General features: G+C 44.2%; 1 protein-coding gene across 10 annotated transcripts in view; it reads right to left on the bottom strand.

Moving 5' to 3' along the window:
- VWA5B2 (von Willebrand factor A domain containing 5B2) overlaps nt 1–20,657 on the bottom strand; it is a 170,270-nt gene that overhangs the window by 67,103 nt on the left and 82,510 nt on the right. For 4 of the 10 annotated variants that reach the window (XR_008891204.1, XM_056565616.1, XM_056565619.1 and 1 more), the window contains exon 1: nt 14,344–14,467. The exons of 1 other annotated variant lie outside the window; for it this stretch is intronic. The gene's annotated coding sequence lies outside the window, so the exon portion shown is untranslated. Of the gene's footprint in view, nt 1–14,150; nt 14,324–14,343; nt 14,674–20,657 lie in introns of those variants that run through there. 5 more of the 10 variants (XM_056565618.1, XM_056565620.1, XM_056565617.1 and 2 more) reach the window with 3 other exon arrangements.

Here is a 20,657-nt window from a genome sequence, read left to right as displayed (position 1 = left end):
ACAGTGGGGACCAAAATTTTGAGCACCCCAGGTAAAAATTTGTATTAATGTGCATAAAGAAGCCAAGGAAAGATGGAAAAAATCTCCAAAAGGCATCAAATTACAGATTAGACATTCTTATAATATGTCAACAAAAGTTAGATTTTATTTCCATCATTTACACTTTCAAAATAACAGGAAAAAAAATGGCATCTGCAAAAGTTTGGGCGCCCTGCAGAATTTATAGCATGCACTGCCCCATTTGCAAAGCTGAGACCTGCCAGTGTCATGGATTGTTCTCAATCATCATCTGGGAAGACCAGGTGATGTCAATCTCAAAGGTTTTAAATGCCCAGACTCATCTGACCTTGCCCCAACAATGAAGTCACCCGGCCCTCTGCAGTCTGTATGGAGCGGGCTCCCGACTCCTGCCCGCTCCATACTCTGCAGCCTCCCAGCTGTAAAAACCTGTGTCCTCCGAAGCAGAGCAGGGGAGATGAGAAGCTGTGTATTTGTCTTCTCTCCCTTGCTCTGCAGACGTGCGGGGGGAGATGAGGGGGCGTGGCTTCTTGCTCCCCATAAAGACCTGCATCCTCTGCCTTCACTCCCCCCAGCTGTAGCTTCAGAGAGCTGAGGAGCGGACGCACGTCTGCACGGGGAGACTGCATGCGGCGCTCACAGGGGAGTATGGAGCGGGCTCCGGATTCCTGCCCGCTCCATACTCTGCAGCCCCCGGCTGTTCTCAGTAGCCGGGGGCCGCCGCTAATAGCCAGCATGCGGGCTATTAACATCTGTCTGAGGAATCTAATGATTCCTCCTATAAGTGTAATAAAGTGTTTAAAAAAAAAAAAAAAAGTTTTAATAAAAGTTTGAAAGACACACATTAACCCAGTAGTCTGCAAACTGTGGCCCTCCAGATGTTACAAAACTACAATTCCCAGCATGCCAGGACAGCCGATGGCTGTCTGGGCATGCTGGGAGTTGTAGTTTTGCAACATCTGGAGGGCCACAGTTTGAAGACCGCTGCATTAACCCCTTCCATGTTAAAAGTTCAAATCACCCCCTTTTCCTATATAAAAACATGTAAACATAATAAAAATAAACATTCGTTATCGCTTCGTGCGTAATTGTACAACCTATTAAAATATAACTTTATGTATCCTGTACGGTAAATGTAAAAAAAAATACCAAACCACAGATTTGCAATTTTTATAATATCCCAGAAAAAAAAAGTTAAAAAGCAATTAAAAAGTCAGATCAATACCAAAATGGTACCGATACAAAAAACAGATTATGGTGCAAAAAATGAGCCCTCATACAGCCTGGTATGCGGAAAAAAAATAAAGCTACAGGGGTTAAAAAATGGCAATTAAAATGTTTTGAAAAAGTCTAGAATTAGTAAAACATGACGTAAACGATACAAGTCTGGTATCGCTGTAATCAGGCGCCTAAAGTATAAAACTAACATGTTACCTCAACCACAAGGTAAACGGCGTAGAAAAAAAAACCCACCAAATCTGCAAAATTCTCTTTTACTATTTCAATTTCACGTCCCTAAATATATATATATTTTTGGTTCAGAGAATATGTTATTGTAAAATTAAAAGGTATCATTATAGTAGATAGTTATGGCTATTATAGGACGAGGAGGAAAAAATGAGAGCATAAAAGCGAAAATTGGCACGGACAAGTGGATCGTCATGAGGGACAAGTAGATTTTGCTCCATTTTAGTCCCGTGGACAAGTAGTTTTTTATAAAATTTCCACACCCCTGTTGAAATTTTTGGCCGGAATGAGCAAAGGTACGTTTGGAGAAGAAGGGGAACAGAATTTAATGAAAATAATCTCTGTCCAACTGTTTGCTGTCTTAGCATGCTGAAATTTGTAGTTTTGCAACATCTGGGAGGGCCACAGTTTAGAGACCACTGTCAGTGATCTCCATACTGAACCCCTCTAAATCTTGCAAAACTACAACTCCCAGCATTCAGGAACAGCAAATGGCTGTCTCGGCAAGCTGGGAGTTGTATTTGCGTGCCTCCAGCTGTTGCATAACTACATCTCCCAGCATTCCCTTTGGCAATCAGTACATGCTAAGAGTTGTAGTTCTGCAACAGCTGGAGGCACACTGGTTGGGAAATACCGAGTTAGGTAATAGGTTCTATTACCTAACTCAGTATTTTCCAACCAGTGTGCCTCCAGCTGTTGCAAAACTACAACTCCCAGCATGCACGTTCTGTCAGTGCATGCTGGGAGTTGTAGTTTTGCCCCCCCCCCCTCCCATGTGAATGTACAGGTTACATTCACACTGGCGGCGGATTACAGTGAGTTCCCTGCTTCAATTTTGAGCTGCAGCAGCCGCAGCTCAAACTCCTAGCGGGAGACTCAGTGTAATCCGCCGTCAGTGTGAATGTAACCTAAAAACACTACACTACCATAAAATAAAGAGTAAAACACTACATATACACACATACACTGCCCCCCCCCCACCACCCCCCTTCCCCCCCCCCAATAAAAATGAAAAACGTATCCTACAGCAGTGTTTCCAAAACGGAGCCTCCAGCTGTTGCAAAACAAAAACTCCCAGCATTTCCGGACAGCCATTGACTGTCCAAGCATGCTGGGAGTTTAGCAACAGCTGGAGGCACCCTGTTTGAGAATCACTGGTGTAGAATACCCCTATGCCCACCCCTATGCAAATCCCTAATTTAGGCCTCAAATGCACATGGCGCTCTCACTTTGGAGCCCTGTCGTATTTCAAGGCAACAGTTTAGGGCCACACATGGGGTATCGCCGTACTCGGGAGAAATTGCCTAACAAATTTTGGGGGGCTTTTTCTCCTTTTACCCCTTATGAAAAGGTAAAGTTGGGGTCTACACCAGCATGTTAGTGTAAAAAAAAACATTTTTGTACACTAACATACTGGTGTTGCCCCATACTTTAAAATTTCACAAGCGGTAAAAGAAAAAAAGCCTCCAAAATTTGTAACGCAATTTCTCCTGAGGACGGAGATACCCCATATGTGGGCGCAAAGTGTTCTGGGGACGCACAACAAGGCTCAGAAGGGAGAGTGCACCATGTAAATTTGAGGTCTAAATTGGTGATTTGCACAGGGGTGGCTGATTTTACAGCGGTTCTGACATAAGTGCAAAACAATAAATACCCACATGTGACCCCATTTTGGAAACTACACCCCTCACGGAATGTAACAAGGGGTACAGTGAGCATTTACACCCCACAGGTGTCTGACAGATCTTTGAAACAGGGGTCTGTGAAAATGAAAAATAAAATTTTTAATTTGCACAGCCCACTGTTCCAAAGATCCGTCAAATGCCAGTGGGGTGTAAATTCTCCCTGCACCCCTTATTACCTTCCGTGAGGGGTGTAGTTTTAAAAATGGGGTCACATGTGGGGGGGTCCACTGTTCTGGCACCACGGGGGGGTTTGGAAATGCACATGGCCAAATTCTCTCTCCAAAAGCTCAATGATGCTCCTTCTCTTCTGAGCATTGTAGTTCGCCCCCAGTGCACTTCACATCCACTTATTGGGTATTTCCATACTCAGAAGAGATGGGGTTACAAATTTTGGGGGGTATTTTCTGCTATTATCCCTTGTAAAAATGTAAAATTTGGGGGAAAACAAGCATTTTAGTGTAAAAAAAATAATTTTTTTTTTACATATGCAAAAGTCGTGAAACAACTGTGGGGTATTAAGGTTCACTTTACCCCTTGTTACGTTCCCCAAGGGGTCTAGTTTCCAAAATGGTACGCCATGTGGTTTTTTTTTTCTGTCCTGGCACCATAGGTGCTTCCTAAATGCGGCATGCCCCCAGAGCAAAATTTGCTTCCAAAAAGCCAAATGTGACTCCTTCTCTTCTGAGACCTGTAGTGCGCCAGCAGAGAACTTTTCATCCCCATATTGGGTGTTTTCTGAATCGGGAGAAATTGGGCTTCAAATTTTGGGGGGTATTTTCTGCCATTACCTTTTTTAAAAATGTTAAATTTTTGCTAAACCAAGCATTTTTGGTAAAAAAAAATTTTTTTTTTTACATATGCAAAAGTCGTGAAACACCTGTGGGGTATTAAGGTTCACTTAACCCCTTGTTACGTTCCCCGAGGGGTCTAGTTTCCAAAATGGTATGCCATGTCATTTTTTTTTTTTGCTGTCCTGGCACCATAGGGGCTTCCTGCGACATGCCCCCCGAGCAAAATTTGCTCTCAAAAGCCAAATATGACTCCTTCTCTTCTGAGCATTGTAGTTCACCCGTAATGCACTTCAGGTCAACTTATGGGGTACCTCCATACTCAGAAGAGATGGGGTTACAAATTTTGGGGGTATTTTCTGCTATTAACCCTTGCAAAAATGTGAAATTTGGGGGGAAACACACATTTTAGTGAAAAATTATTATTATTTTTTTACATATGCAAAAGTCATGAAACACCTGTGGGGTATTAAGGCTCACTTAATTCCTTGTTACATTCCTCAAGGGGTCTAGTTTCCAAAATGGTATGCCATGTTTTTTTTTTTTTTTTTTGCTGTTTTGGCACCATAGGGGCTTCCTAAATGCAACATGCCCCCCAAAAACCATTTCAGAAAAACGTACTCTCCAAAATCCCCTTGTCGCTCCTTCGCTTCTGAGCCCTCTACTGCGCCCGCCGAACAATTTACATAGACATATGAGGTATGTGCTTACTCGAGAGAAATTGGGCTACAAATTCAAGTATAAATTTTATCCTTTTACCCCTTGTAAAAATTCAAAAATTGGGTCTACAAGAACATGAGAGTGTAAAAAATGAAGATTTTGAATTTTCTCCTTCACTTTGCTGCTTTTCCTGTGAAACACCTAAAAGGTTAAAACTCTTACTGAATGTCATTTTGAATACTTTGGGGGGTGCAGTTTTTGTAATGGGGTCATTTATGGGGTATTTCTAATATGAAGACCCTTCAAATCCACTTCAAACCTGAACTGGTCCATTAAAAATAGCGCGTTTGAAAATTTTGTGAAAAATTGTAAAATTGCTGCTGAACTTTGAAGCCCTCTGGTGTTTTCCAAAAGTAAACACTTGTCAATTTTATGATGAAAATATAAAGTAGACATATTGTGTATGTGAATCCAAAAAAAAAAATATTTGGAATATCCATTTTCCTTACAAGCAGAGAGCTTCAAAGTTAGAAAAATGCAAAATTTTAAATTTTTTCATCAAATTTTGGGATTTTTCACCAAGAAAGGATGCAAGTTACCACAAAAATTTACCACTATGTTAAAGTAGAATATGTCACGAAAAAACAATCTCGGAATCAGAATGATAACTAAAAGCATTCCAGAGTTATTAATGTTTAAAGTGACAGTGGTCAGATGTGCAAAAAAGGGCTGCGTCCTAGAGGTGAAAATGGGCTGTGTCCTTAAGGGGTTAATAACTCTGGGATGCTTTTACTTTTCATTCTGATTCCGAGATAGTTTTTTCGTGACATATCCTACTTTATGTTAGTGGTACATTTGTGTCGATACTTGCATCATTTCTTGGTGAAAAATTCCAAAATTTGATGAAAAAAATGGAAAATTTAGCATTTTTTTAACTTTGAAGCTCTCTGCTTGTAAGGAAAATAAACATTCTAAATAAATAATATTTTGATTCACATATACAATATGTCTACTTTATGTTTGCATCATAAAGTTGACATGTTTTTACTTTTGGAAAACACCAGAGGGCTTAAAAGTTCAGAAGCAATTTTCCATTTTTTTTAAACAATTTTCAAAATTTTTTAGGGGCCAGTTCAGTTTTGAAGTGGATTTGAAGGGTCTTCATATTAGAAATACCCCACAAATGACCCCATTATAAAAACTGCACCCCTCAAAGTATTCAAAATGACATTCAGTAAGTTTGTTAACCCTTTAGGTGTTTCACAGGAATAGCAGCAAAGTGAAGGAGAAAATTCAAAATCTTAATTTTTTACACTCGCATGTTCTTGTAGACCCAGTTTTTGAAATTTTACAAGGGGTAAAAGGAGAAAAAGCTCCCCAAAATTTGTAACCCAATTTCTCTTGAGTATAGAAATACCTCATATGTGTATGTCAAGTGTTCGGCGGGCGCAGTAGAGGGCTCAGAAGGGAAGGAGTGACAATGGGATTTTGGAGAGTGAGTTTTGCTGAAATGGTTTTTGGGGGCATGTCGCATTTAGGAAGCCCCTATGGTGCCGGAACAGCAAAAAAAAAACACATGGCATACTATTTTGGAAACTACACCCCTCAAGGCACGTAACAAGCGGTCCGGTGAGCCTTAACACCCCACAGGTGTTTGACGACTTTTCGTTAAATTCGGATGTGTAAATGAAAAAAAATAAAAATTCACTAAAGTGCAGGATTTTTCCCCAAATTTACCATTTCTACAAAGGGTAATGGGAGAAAAATCCCCCCAAAATTTGTGTCGCAATTTCTCCCGAGTACAGAGATACCCCATATGTGGCCCTAAACTGTTGCCTTGAAATACGACAGGGCTCTGAAGTGAGAGAGCTCCATGCACATTTAAGGCCTGAATAAGGAATTTGCAGTAGGGGTGGACCCAGTTACAAGGATGGGGCTTGTCTTCCCCAAAACCCTACAGCAGTGTCTCCCACAGGGTGCCTCCAGCTGTTGCAAGACTCCCAGCCTGCCAGGACAGTCTATGGCTGTCCGGTAACACTGGGAGTTGTGGTTTTGCCACAGCTGGAGGCACCGTTTAGGAAGCACTGCCGTATGAGACGTTTTTCATTTTTATTGGGAGGGGGCGCGACGTGTAAGGAGGTGTATGTGTAGTGTAGTGTTTTTTAGGGTACACTCACACAGGCAGGGGTTCACAGTAAGTTTCCTTCAAGGAAACCCACTGTAAACCCGCCCGTGTGAATGTACCCTGTACATTCACATGGGGGGGGTGCCCCAAGGGGGGGGGGCACCCCAAACCTTCAGCTGTGGCAAAATGATAACTCCAAGAGTGCACTGACAGACTGTACATGCTGGGAGTTGTAGTTTTACAACAGCTGTAGGCACACTGGTGGGGAACCACTGAGTTAGAAAACAGACTCTAGCTCAGTGATTCCAACCCATGTGCCTCCAGCTGTTGCAAGACTACAACTCCCAGCATGTACGGTCTGTCAGTGCACTCTGGGAGTTGTAGTTTTGCAACAGCTGGAGGCACATGGGTTGGAATCACAGTTAGGAAACAGACTAGCTCAGTGTTTCCCAACCAGTGTGCCTACAGCTGTTGCAAAACTACAATTCCCAGCATGCCCGTACAGTCAGGGATGCTGGGTGTGTAGTTCTGCAATATCTGGCCCTTCAGATGTTGCAGAACTACAACTCCCAGCATGCCTGGACAGTCTGGGCATGCTAGGAGTTGTAGTTATGCAACAACTGGGGAAGAACAGTGGTCTCCAAACTGTAGCCCTGCAAATGTTGCAAAACTACAACTCCAAGCATGCCCAGACTGTCCAGGCATGCTGGGAGTTGTAGTTCTGCAACATCTGTAGGGCCAGATATTGCAGAACTACACGCCCAGCATCCCAGACCATTACACAGTGGTCTCCAAACTGTGACCCTCCAGATGTTGCAAAACTACAACTCCCAGCATGCCCACACAGCCTGTGGCTGTGTGGGCATGCTGGGAGTTGTAGTTTTGCAGCTTTTAGAAGGCCACAGTGAAGATCACTTATCGCGATCTTCACTGCAGCCTTCTCAGCCGCACTTTCCGGCTGCCGCTCTTCCTCCTGCCGCCGCTGCTCCATGGATGCCGCCTCCGCAGGTCCGGGTAAGCCGGGCCATGTCCTCCCCCCCCCCCCCCCTCGTATTCCCCCCGCTCTGTACCGACTTCGATCGGTGCGTAGAGCGGGGGGAAATTAACTCTATCCCCCTGCCCCCCTCCTGCCATTGGTGGTCAGCCTGACCGACCAATGGCAGGGGATAGGAGGGGGTGGCAACACTGCCACCTCGCTACTATCCTTTAGGCTGATCAGTCTTATCTTCCGGGAGATCGGGTCACCAGTGACCCGATTTGCCCGGATCGCCGATATAGGGGGGGGGGGGGGGGGTCTCAGGACCCCCTTAGGCATTGCCATGGGATGCCTGCTGATAGATATCAGCAGGCATCCCGGTCCGATCACCGCCCGGCGAGCGGCAGTGATCGGAAATGCCGAGGGCGTATGGATACGCCCTCCGTCCTTAAGTGACGGGACGCGAGGGCGTATGCATACGCCCTTCGTCCCCAAGGAGTTAAAAGAGTAGTGCGTGACAGACAGCCCAGAAATCTCAAAAGAACTGGAAGACTTTTGTAAGGAAGAATGGGCAAAGATACCTCAAACAAGAATTGAAAGACTCTTGGCTGGCTACAAAAAGCATTTACAAGCTGTGATCCTTGCCAAAGGGGGAAGTACAAGATATTAACTCTGCAGGGTGCCCAAACTTTTGCAGACGCCATTTTTTTGTTTTCTGTTATTTTGAAAGTGTAAATAATGGAAATAAAATCTAACTTTTCTTGACATATTGTAAGAATGTATAATCTGTAATTTGATGCCTTTTGGAGATTTTTCCATCTTTCCTTGGCTTCTTTATGCACATTAATACAAATTTTTACCTGGGGTGCCCAAACTTTTGATCTCCACTGTATGTGACCCAAATACAATTGAATGATTACATGGTGGTGGGTGCTAAGGAGGTACCTGCTCCTCCGATCCTCAATTTCCCTGTGCTCTAGGTGTTACAATGTTATCATCATGCCACTCGCATCCTTCAGCTGGAAAGGAGATGCCGGACTATGATCTCTAGATGACAGCATCAGCATATGCGAGTGTTTATTTTTCAGATAGGGAGCACAATTTGTGTTATAACTAAAGTCAGGGGAAATAGTGTGTGTTATAGCCAATGTCATGAGGAAGGAACAGTGCGTATTATAACCAATATTAGGGGGAAGGAACAGTGTGTTACAACCAATATCGGGGTAGCAGTGTGTGATAACTATTGTCAGGGGTAGAAGTGTGAGTTAAAACTAAAGTCAGAGGGAACAGTTTGCAATTTAATTTTCATCCGAGGCGAGTGTGGAGCTGTAGGTTCAGAGCCCACAGTGTCCAGCACTATTATATTCAGGGTCACAGATTACTGCAGTGTTATATTCAGAAGCAAAGTTTGTGGCACTATTAAATTTGGGTGTACAGTAGGTACTATATTCAGCGAGCATAGTGTGTGTGCCATTATCATATACAGTAGAACAGTTTGTAGCAGCATTTTATTCAGAGAGCATAATGTATGGCAGCCTATTTAGAGGGTACAGTTTGTGGCAGTATTTTTTTCAGAGAGCACAATATACAGCCGCATTATATTCAGAGAGCACAATGTATGGCAGTATTACATTCAGAGGGCACAGTAAGTGGCTGTTTTATATTCAGAGGGCACAGTGTGTGGCAGTATGCAGGGGAACTCCGGTGGAAACAAAAGTAGAAAACAAATGTTTTCAAATGAACTGGTGCCGGAAAGTTAAACAGATTTGTAAATTACTTCTATAAAAAAATCTTGATCTTTCCAGCAGAGCTGTGGAATCGGTAGATAAATGTTCCGACTCCAGAGCTTTTTGTACTTCCAACTCCGACTCCTCTGTATTAATATGTGAATGTATTTTATACATTCCTTGAAGGAAAGAAAGGCAACATACATGTCATTACCACAGGACTACTGGCTGGGAAGCCAACAGTCTACTGTATTGAACAGTTTGTGTGCTGATCTGCTGCTGAAGATAGGGCAGTGGGAGGATCCAGGAAGGGGCATTAATTATAAAACATGATTTCCCCAGTAGAATCCCATAGTCATGTTTAAAGGGGAACTCCGCCCCTGGCATCTTATCCCCTATCCAAAGGATAGGGGATAAGATGTCAGATCGCCGCGGTCCCGCTGCTGGGGACCCCGGGGATCGCCGCTGCGGCACCCCGCCATCATTACTGCACACGGGCGATACAGGGGCCGGAGAAGCATGATGTCATGGCTCCGCCCCTCATGACATCACGGCCCGTCCCCTTAATGCAAGTCTATGGCAGGGGGCGTGACAACCACCACGCCCCCTTCCCATAGACTTGTATTGACGGGGGCGGGCCGTGACGTCACGAGGGGCAGAGCCGTGACGCAACGATGCTCCGGCCCCTGTATTGCCCGTCATTACCTGCAGAGCGATCTTGCTCTGCGCAGTAATGATAGCGGGGTGCTGCAGCGGCGATCCCCGGGGTCCCCAGCAGCGGGACCCCGGCGATCTGACATTTTATCCCCTATCCTTTGGATACTGGATAAGATGTCTAGGGGCGCAGTACCCCTTTAAAGTTTTAAGTGGTACTCCGCCCCTAGACATCTTATCCCCTATCCAAAGGGATCGCCGCTGCGGCCCCGCGCTTTCATTACTACACAGATTGGGTTCGCTCTGTGCGTAATGACGGGCGATACAGAGGACGGAGCAGCGTGACGTCATGGCTCCACCCCTCATGACATCACGGCAGACCCCTTTAATGCAAGTTTATGGCAGGGGCCGTGATGACCGCCACACCCTCTCGCATAGACTTGTATTGAGGGGGCGGGCCGTCCCATCACGAGGGGCGGAGCCGTGATGTAGTGATGCTCCGGCCCCTGTATCGCCCGTCATTACGCACAGCGGGACCCCAGCGATCTGACATCTTATCCCCTATCCTTTGGATGTCTAGGGGCGGAGTACCCCTTTAAGCTAGCAATCGAGTTTAAAAGTTTTTATTTCCTTAGCTGAATGCAGCAGATTTTCCCAATGGTTTACAGCTTCAGTCTTGAACTATTGACCCTCCATTCCCTTCACTTATACAAGTGTCTCTAGTCCTGCAAAAAACACACTTAATCCCTTATCAGTGAGAGGCTAGGTTACCCATGAGTTCTCTGTAACTGCATTGCGTCCCATATAGTGAAGCACATGAAAAGCATGCTTCTTCATGGTCACTTAACGTGTTCGTTTTGCGGTTACATGAGGCACTGCATGCATTGGTCTTTATTCTTACAGTAGAGAAGTCATTAATTATAACTTTTTGTGAATTGGGACATTTAAACTTGCTTTTTTTATTTTTATTTTTTATTCCAATCTAAATTTAGTAGGAGTCGGAGTATTGTTTGTCGACTCCGACTCCAGGTACCCAAAATTTCGGCCAACTCCGACTCCTCGAGGGAAGGAAGCTGGAAGCATTGGTTGAGATTTATTAAAACCTGTGAAGAAAAGCGGTGCAGTTGCGCATAGCAACCAATCAGATCACTTCCCTCATTTTTCAAAGAACTCTTAAATGAAATCTGAATGAATCTGACTGGTTTCTATATGCAACTGCACCACTCTTCTCCCCATTGTGTGTGTGTGTGTGTGTGTGTGTGTGTGTGTGTGCGCGCGCGGGCGTGGGGGGGGGGGGCTAGGTTAGGGCTGGAACATTGTGTGTGTAGGGGGAGTCAGGCTCTTATCCTAAATTTTTGTAGAGTAAACATGGTACAATAGCAAAACATTATGTCAAAAATCAAAAAGGATTTTCCTACACTGATATTTGGAGTGTCCGCTTCTCTCCAGTTATTTAGTCATATCTGTTTCTGGAGAAGAACTAGTATTATTTCCAATAAAGCTCAAACAAGTGTTGGCACCCACTCTTTTTAAGCTCCTGAATGAAACAACCCCTTAAAGGGGTACTCCGTCCCTAGACATCTTATCCCCTATCCAAAGGATCCCAGCGGCGGGATGACCCTCCCTCCTTTAGATATGGGATAAGATGTCTAGGGGCGGAGCACACCTTTAAATGGGGACTCCCATGGAAAACTTTTTTTTTTTTTTTTTTTTTTAAATCAACTGGTGTCAGAAAGTAAAATTACTTCTATTAAAAAATCTTAATCCTTCCAGTACTTTTTAGGGGCTATATACTACAGAGGAAATGCTTTACTTTTTAGATTTCTCTGATGTCATGACCACAGTGCTCTCTGCTGACCTCTGCTGTCCATTTTAGGAACCGTCCAGAGCAGGAGAAAATCCCCATAGCAAACATATGCTGCTCTGGACAGTTCCTAAAATGGACAGCAGAGAACATCAGAGAAATCTAAAAAGTAAAGCATTTCCTCTGTAGTATTTTGCCCCTAAAAAGTACTGGAAGGATTAAGATTTTTTAATAGAAGTAATTTACAAATCTGTTTAACTTTCTGGCACCAGTTGATTTCATTTTTTTTTTCCACGGGAGTACCCCTTTAAGACACTGGTGAAAACGTTTATGGAGCCATTAGTGTGATAAGAAAAACTTTTCTAAGTATTAGTAGAAAATAACCATAAAATTAAGGGGACAGCAACAACTTTTTAGGTACATTAGTCACTTGGTCCTTTGATTCACTTTTCAAAAATGAGGAAAATGTGGGTGGGCTGGAGTGGCAGTCATGATGATTGTGACATCCACTTAAACAAATAAGGGTATGTTCACACTAGGTAATTGGCAAGCAATTGACGAGGAATGATTTTGTTCAGGAAATTTTTCAAATCTGGCTGGCTTCACACTATGTAATCTCTGGACAGACAAAATTCCAAGTGCGGGCAGCACCGACCAGCGCCATAGAAGGCAATGTCTGCGGAGCGGAGATCCGCCAGAACATTAAACAAGTTAAATGTCCTGGTGAAAGTTTTCAAGGGAATTATCCGTTTGTAAAGTCTGCCTTAAAAACTCTGTAGTGTGCACTATGCAGTGGAATTACATTGCCAGCAATTGGACTCTACTGCACCGGAATTTCCGAGCAGAATTTTAAAACAGAATTCCGCTCGGAAATTCTGTAGTGTGAAGATGGCCTAATTGGTGCAGGATTTGAAGAGGGATTTTAAAGTGGAAATATGGAGGAGGATCAGTAATAAAACAACCAATGGGCTGGCTTTAAAAAATGTGCACTTCAATTCCGCTCCAAACTCATTTAGTCAGAAAAAATAAAGTCCCATTGACATCAATGGGCTTTTACTCGTGGATTCCACCAGAACAATGAATACGTTCAATGTTTTGGTGGAATAAAATGAAACATTGGAATTCTTCTTTCATTAATTCCCTAGTGTGAACAGAGCAGCAGAAAGATCATTAAAGTCAATGGAGCTTTCATTCAAGGCATAATTTGAGTAGAATAATCAAGTGGAATTCGTAAAATCCTCAGTGTGACAATACCCTAACAGAGGGGTATTCCATTCACAGGATCTGTCATAAATTACTCCCCTCTGGGACCTGCACTTAAATCCAGAACAGGGGTCCCCTGACACCACGTCTTACCTGTTTAAAGATTTAAAGAAGATCTCTAGGAAATTAAAACGTATTCCCTATCCTTAGAATAGGGGATAAGTGTCAAATCTTGGGGGGGGCATTGGGTGATCAAGGGGGGGGGGGGGGGGGAATGCCGCTGTACCCCTGCAATCTCATGTCTCCTGTCGACCACCAGGAATCTCTGGCTCTCCCCTGTAAGTGGGGGTGGGGGGGGGGGCGTGTTGGCCATCGCTTTGCACATTAAATGTGAAACATGGTAATACCCCTTTAAATAAGATTACCACTCAGGGACCCACATTTACTAATAGAAGGCTGCACCACATCTTATAAAGAAGCTTTTGCCAGAAACCTCTATCATTAAATATGCATCAGATACATTGTGCACATATTGATAGGGTAACATTGTAGATAATGCATCTGTTGGCTAAACAGAGACAGCTGATCCAGTACAAATCATGAAACATTGTAACAAACCAAAAGCTCTGCACAGAAAAACAACCAGACTCCAGAGGAAAACACCCTATTATGGCTGCCAGTGGTGGGTGGCTAAGGTAGAACTGGCACCTGAGGCAAACCTCATCACTTGTCCATCCCACTGCAGAACACCAGCTGGGCACATACACTATGCCAACACACTTATGCCTGACACCTAAAGCTGCATCACAGCATGGACAACATAAGGCCACAGTGGGTAATGAAATAAGTCAAAGCACTTGGCAGTGCCAGTTACAGGTGCAATGTCCTGGGTCCCTATGGAAAACTTTTACAAGGTGTTTTTTTTTTTTTTGGAGGGAGGGAGGTTGTTTATAGGAAAAAACCATAAGTGATAGGACATGTCTTACCTTACCCCCTCTTCTCCAGAATTTCACTAGACAAGCAACACCTGCAGAACATCTTACCTGCATGTGCCCAGGCTTACACCACTCGTGAACCAGGGGCTCCTAGATACCAACCAGTCTAGTGCAACAATCTGCCCATTCCCACCACTCTCTATGAAGAGACCAAATGACCTGGTACCCTGACTAAACCAGGCTACAAAGAGTAGGCGCCCAGGGGTGAGTGCACATTATGGGAGAGTGTTTCCTACATCACCTCAACGAGACGTCCCTGGGACTGTGCCAGCACTGCAGAGAAGCGGCCGCCCGGCGGTGCGGAGGGTGCGGTCTGTGCTGTGCCCCAGCTGATTCCTCCTCGGATCTCCCGGGCTGTGGTGTCAGGCTGTCTCCGTACTCTCCTGGTGCCTCCTCCTTCTCTCCTCCCTCTCTGGCTCGGGTCTGCAGAGGCTCAGCGGATGGAGCAGTCTGTGCTTGTACATCGTCAGCCCTTTCCCGCCTGAGCTCCCAGTCACGGAGCGCCGCTTACCTCACAGCATGAGGTGTCTCCCTCAGGTACAATCCATTACCTATCCTCACAAGACTCGGATCTAGGTGCAGCGTCTTTTTAGAGACAAGTTCAGAAAGCGTTTAAGTGTTTACGGTTTTAGGTTATAAAAAAAGCAAGAAGCGAAATACAATGGTCCCTCAAGTTACTATATTAAGTGGTTCCAGGACGACCATTGTATGTTGAAACCATCGTACGTTGAGACCATAACTCTATGGAAACCTGGTAATTGGTTCTGAAGCCCCAAAATGTCATCCAAAAATAGGAAAAAGTGAGGATTAAAGAAAACTAAGTAGATACCTAATACAGATAAAGCAAATCCTTACATATAAAAGTAACAAAGCGCTGCTGGGAGCTGTAAATCACTGTCTATTTCAGTGTTTCCCAAAGAGGGTGCCTCCAGCTGTTGCAAAACTACAACTCCCAGTATGCCCGGACAGCCGAAGGCTGTCCGGGCATGCTGGGAGTTGTAGTTTTGCAACAGCTGGAGGCACCCTCTTTGGGAAACACTGGTCTCTAGAGGACAGGAGCTTCTTCAGGATCCTGTATAGAACACGCAATGTCCTAAAACAAGGAAAATGGAGCCGCCCTCACCTGGAGGGACATCTATCACTGTTTGATTATGTATTCTTTTTTTAGTAATTTTTTCCTTACTTTTTTTTTTTGCTTATGTGTGACTTATTTATCATCTGGTTTCAGCCTGTTGATAATTTTCTTTCACTTAAGCAATTTTTCACTTTGGTAGTAGCTTTTTCTGCTCCATGTTTGAGCTGGAGTAAATTTAGTCAATTTTTAACCTTGTTGCGACCTTTTTTTGCGCAGTTGCGACTGTCGCAGTTGAATTTTCTTGCTTTTCTTGTTCTTCATGCAAATTGTCGCACGAAAACACACGTAGTCGCAGTTGCGACAATTTTGCGACAATTATAGTAAAGAAAACCTGACTAAACCCATTGATAAATGTCCATCCTGGTGTCCAAAGGAGCAGCTAACTCTGATCCAGGTAAAGAGTACAGAACATGTAGTAACTCCCTGTACTGTAGGGGGCGCTACTAGACACCAGTCAGTGCATGCACTTAAGGAATACAGGGGTTTTACAAGTGAAATGTCCATTCTGAAATATCGGTTCTTCCAGCCATTGACACGTTTTGCAGATTCCATAGCATTGTATGTTGAGTCTGGTTTCAAGTTACAATGGTCCAGAAAAGACCATTGTATGTTGAAACTATTGTATGTTGAGGCCATTGTAAGTTGAGGGATCACTGTATAAGGGCTCATGTACAGACTTTTCGCTTGCACCAGCCTCACATTGATTTAATGGAATTCTGCTGCTCACTTTACACGTGGAAAGTCCAGTAGCAGAACTTAACTTTGCCTAGAAAAGACCATTAGTCAATTCAAATGTGATTTTTGACATTTTATTTCTGAGGTAAAATTCTGAGCGAAAGAAGTGCAGATTCTGTGAGAAATTTTTTTGTGTACATGGGCACTAAGGGGGAGAAAGAGTGCTGCAGTTGTCCATAACAACCAATCAGAGGCCTTTTAAAAAAATGAAAGAACCAATCTAATTGGTTGCTATGGGCAACTGCACCACTCTTCTTATACACAGGTTTTCATAAATCTCCCTTTATATTCCCCTTTCCTAATGAATCTACTTCTGTATTTGGCTCAAAAACTGCCATGGTTGTTTACAGGGGTATTCCAGCCATAGACATCTTATCCCAGGGCTCAAGTCCTGCAGGAACGTGTGAGAACTGAGTTCCCGCACTTTTTCCACAGCAGGAACACCGTTCCCATTAGCAGGACCATCCCTGGAGTTGACAGCTTGGGTGAGTTCCCTCACTTTTTTTCCCAGGACTTGACCCCGGGCTTATCCCCTATCCAGCACAGAATGCAGGGTGCTGCACGGAGATTGCAGGGGGTACCAGCGGCGGGTGGACCCCCACAATCAGACATCTTATTCTCTATTCTTTGGATAGGGGATAAGATGTCTATGGCTGGACTACCCCTTTAACAAAAAAAGAAAACTGCCATGTGTGACCAGTGGATTATGTACGTGTGAATGTACAGGGTCACAAAGGACACATCTGCAGTGTATTTCACACTGCAGATGCACCAACGGCAGTCACAGAGGGACAGCCGAGCGAGGTACTGGCTGAGGCTGTGTAGCTCTGTGTGTCTGCTTGTAGTGGCAACTTTTCCACTGTAGAAATCCGCCGATATGAGCAGATACACAGAGCTACCCAGTCGCAGACAGGAACTCGCCCTGCTGTCCTTCTGTGACTACCGTCACCATATTGGCAATGTTAAATATGCTGTGGATGAGCCCCCTGTGACCCTGCCCTAAGGCTAAATTTCCACGTTGCAGTTTTTTGGAAGCTGCTACTGCAGTTTTTAAGCCAACGCCAGAAGAGGATTTATTAGGAATGGGAAATAGAAAGGAAGAATGTATACTTCTGCTTCCTGCTAAAACCACTTTTTGCTGTGGCCCAAAAACTGCAGAGGCAGTTTAAAAAAAAATAAAATAAATTTGCTTCCAGGTGCAAACCCAGCCTAAGGGCCTGTTCACATTGAGAATGTGTTCTGGGCGGAAATCACTTTTCAGAGGAAATTGTGCTGATGAATTTCTATTGTGAAATTTTCACTGTAGAATTTAAAGGACAAGTCCATTATGACCTGTCCACACTGCTGAAATTCAGCTTGTCCTCTCTGAATTTAGTATACTGCTCTTTTCAGAGATATGCAGATTTTTAAAATGGCATTTTCAGTGGAAATTCTGCTGCAGAAATTCAATGTGGAATTCTGGTCAGGAAGAAAAAGTACCAGACCAGACAGTACCAGTTAGAAAAAGTACCAGTCAGGGATATGGAATTCCTATCGCCCGATGCCCGGGACAAGCAGTTTTGGGTGCCGGGCAGGTGAATTTGTCCGGCCCTTAGCTCGGCTTAGGGCAAGCAGGGCCGGACCTGACAAGTCGCCCGGACCTCTGCTGGCCGCTGACTCCTGCCCGCTCCATACTCTGCAGCCCCCGGCTGTAAAAACCTGTGTCCTCCGAAGCAGAGCAGGGGAGATGAGAAGCTGTGTATTTGTCTTCTCTCCCCTGCTCTGCAGACGTGCGGGGGGAGATGAGGGGCGTGGCTTCTTGCTCCCCGTGCAGACCTGCGTCCTCTGCCTTCACTCCCCCCAGCTGTAGCTTCGGAGAGCTGAGGGGAGGAGGCACGTCTGCACGGGGAGATGCATGCGGCGCTCTGCAGTATGTATGGAGCGGGCTCGGGATTCCTGCCCGTTCCATACTCTGCAGCCCCCGGCTGTTCTAAGTAGCCGGGGGCCGCCACTAATAGCCAGAATGCGGCTGGCTGGCTATTAACCCTTTAGATTGCCGCTATCAAAGCTGACAGCGGTGTCTAAAGGGACATGTGAATGCTCCCTGGTGGGCTAGTGGGGTGGATGCCCCCCCCCCCGCAGTGTGATCGCTGGGGGAGATCCACTATAGAGGTAGCCGGAGGGCTTACCTCTGTTCCCTGCTGTCCCGCTCTGTCATTGATAGAGCCTGGCTGGACTAGGCTCTATCAATGGATCACAGAGCACACAGATTAATAGAGTTCAATAGAACTCTATTCATCTGTCTGAGGAATCTAATGATTCCTCATATAAGTGTAATAAAGTGTTAAAAAAAAAAGTTTTAATAAAAGTTTGAAAGACACACATTAACCCAGTGGTCTTCAAACTGTGGCCCTCCAGATATTACAAAACTACAATTCCCAGCATGCCAGAACAGCTGTTGGCTGTCTGGGCATGCTGGGAGTTGTAGTTTTGCAACATCTGGAGGGCCACAGTTTGAAGACCGCTGCATTAACCCCTTCCATGTTAAAAGTTCAAATCACCCCCTTTTCCTATATAAAAACATAAACATTTTTGGTATCGCTTCGTGCGTAATTGTACAACCTATTAAAATATAACATTATGTATCCCGTACGGTAAATGTAAAAAAAAATACCAAACCACAGATTTGCAATTTTTATAATATTCCAGAAAAAAAAGTGAAAAAGCGATTAAAAAGTCAGATCAATACCAAAATGGTACCGATACAAAAAACTGATTATGGCACAAAAAATGAGCCCTCATACAGCCTGGTATGCGGGAAAAAAATAAAGCTGCAGGGGTTAAAAAATGGCAATTAAAAAAATTAGAAAAAGTCCAGAATTAGTAAAACATGACGTAAACGATACAAATCTGGTATCGCTGTAATCAGGCGGCCTAAAGTATGAAACTAACATGTTACCTCAACCACAAGGTAAATGGCGTAGAAAAGAAAACCACCAAATCTGCAAAATGATCTTTTACTATTTCAATTTCACTTCCCTAAATATATATATATTTTTTTTGGTTCAGAGAATGTTATTGAAAAATTAAAAGGTATCCTAAGGCTAGGTTTCCACTTGGTTTTTTTTCTGGCAGTTTTTGGAATACTTCCACTGCAGTTTTTGAGCCAAAGCCAGAAGTGTATTCAAAAGGAATAGGACATATAAAGGAAAGACTTATACTTCTCCTCCCTTACAGATCCACTTCTGACTTTGGCTCCAAAACTGCAGTGGCAGTGCTCCAAAAACTGCCAGAAAAAAAAACAAGTGGATACCTAGCCTTATAGTAGGTAGTTATGGCTATTATAGGGCGAGGAGGAATAAATGAGAGCATAAAAGCGAAAGTTGGCCCGGACAAGTGGATCGTCATGAGGGATAAGTAGATTGTGCTCCATTTTAGTCCCGTGGACAAGTAATTTTTTATAAAATTTCCACACCCCTGTACCAGACCAGACAGTACCAGCTAGAAATATAGAGCGCTAACAGAGATGAAAGAGTGAAGAGGTTATACAACAAAATGTCCCTGATATCCGAGATGCCCTTTCCTGTTTTTTTATTGTTTGTATATATGTATTGTATGTATATTTTTTGCTTTGGCATGCCTTTTTTGCACGGTCCACTAATTTTTTCAGCAATGAAATTTGCGCAAAGCTCACAGAGCAAAAAGGACAATCACAATTAGTAGAGATAAACCCACAAAATGGCTGCCGAGTAAAAAATAGGTTGAGAATGGGTGTATTGTGGGCTAGTACGGACTCAAGTGAGCTGTTTTAAAATATTCTGGGGGAGATTTATCAAAACCTGTCCAGAGGAAAAGTTGTTGAGTTGCCCATAGCAACCAATCAGATTGCTTCTTTCATTTTTCAAAAGGCCTCTGAAAGATGAAAGAAGTGATCTGATTGGTTGCTATGGGCAACTCAGCAACTTTTCCTCTGGACAGGTTTTGATAAATCTCCCCCTCTGTCCTAAAATTCCAAACTCAATTTCCTCTGTAATTCTTCCCCCAAACACTGTACTCGTTAGACCCACAGCTTCATTCTAATGGGAATCTGGGGTCTCCATTCTTGAAATCACAGGGGTCCCCCGCAGTCTGACCACCCTCAAAACCTTGTTATTCCCTACCCTGTGGATAGGAGATAACTTTGCCAGTTAAAAAAAAAATGCTTTAAGGGCCAATGTTGTGTAAAGGGGACATTGTTAAGGAGGTGTGAGGCATCTAACTACCAAATTGGGGGTTAAAGGGGTACTCCGGCCCCAAGACATCTTATCCCCTATCCAAAGGATAGGGGATAAGATGTCTGATCGCGGGGGTCCTGCTGCTGGGGACCCCCGCAACCTCGCCCCCTCCCATAGACTTGCATTGAGGGGGCAGGGCATGATGTCACACAGGGCGGAGTCGTGACATCACGATACTCCGTCCCCATGGTCTGGAAGCATAACACTGAGAGCCTCCTGCGCTACCTGCAGTGCTAGATTGTGGGGGTCCCCAGCGGCGGGAACCCCGCGATCGGACATCCTTTGGATTGGGGAGAAGATTTCTTGGGGCCGGAGTACCCCTTCAACATATCTAGTATGCCAGTCAGCATAATGCTGTTAATAAAGCTGTGTTGGATCAGAGACATGTGCTGCAGAGATGCTATTCTTCTCCATTTGTTCCATTTGGGACGC

This window comes from Hyla sarda, chromosome 3 (assembly GCF_029499605.1).
Source record: "Hyla sarda isolate aHylSar1 chromosome 3, aHylSar1.hap1, whole genome shotgun sequence".
Taxonomy (NCBI): Eukaryota; Metazoa; Chordata; class Amphibia; order Anura; family Hylidae; genus Hyla; species Hyla sarda.
Note: the sequence above shows the minus strand (reverse complement) of the source record. Positions and strands in the feature narration are given on the sequence as shown.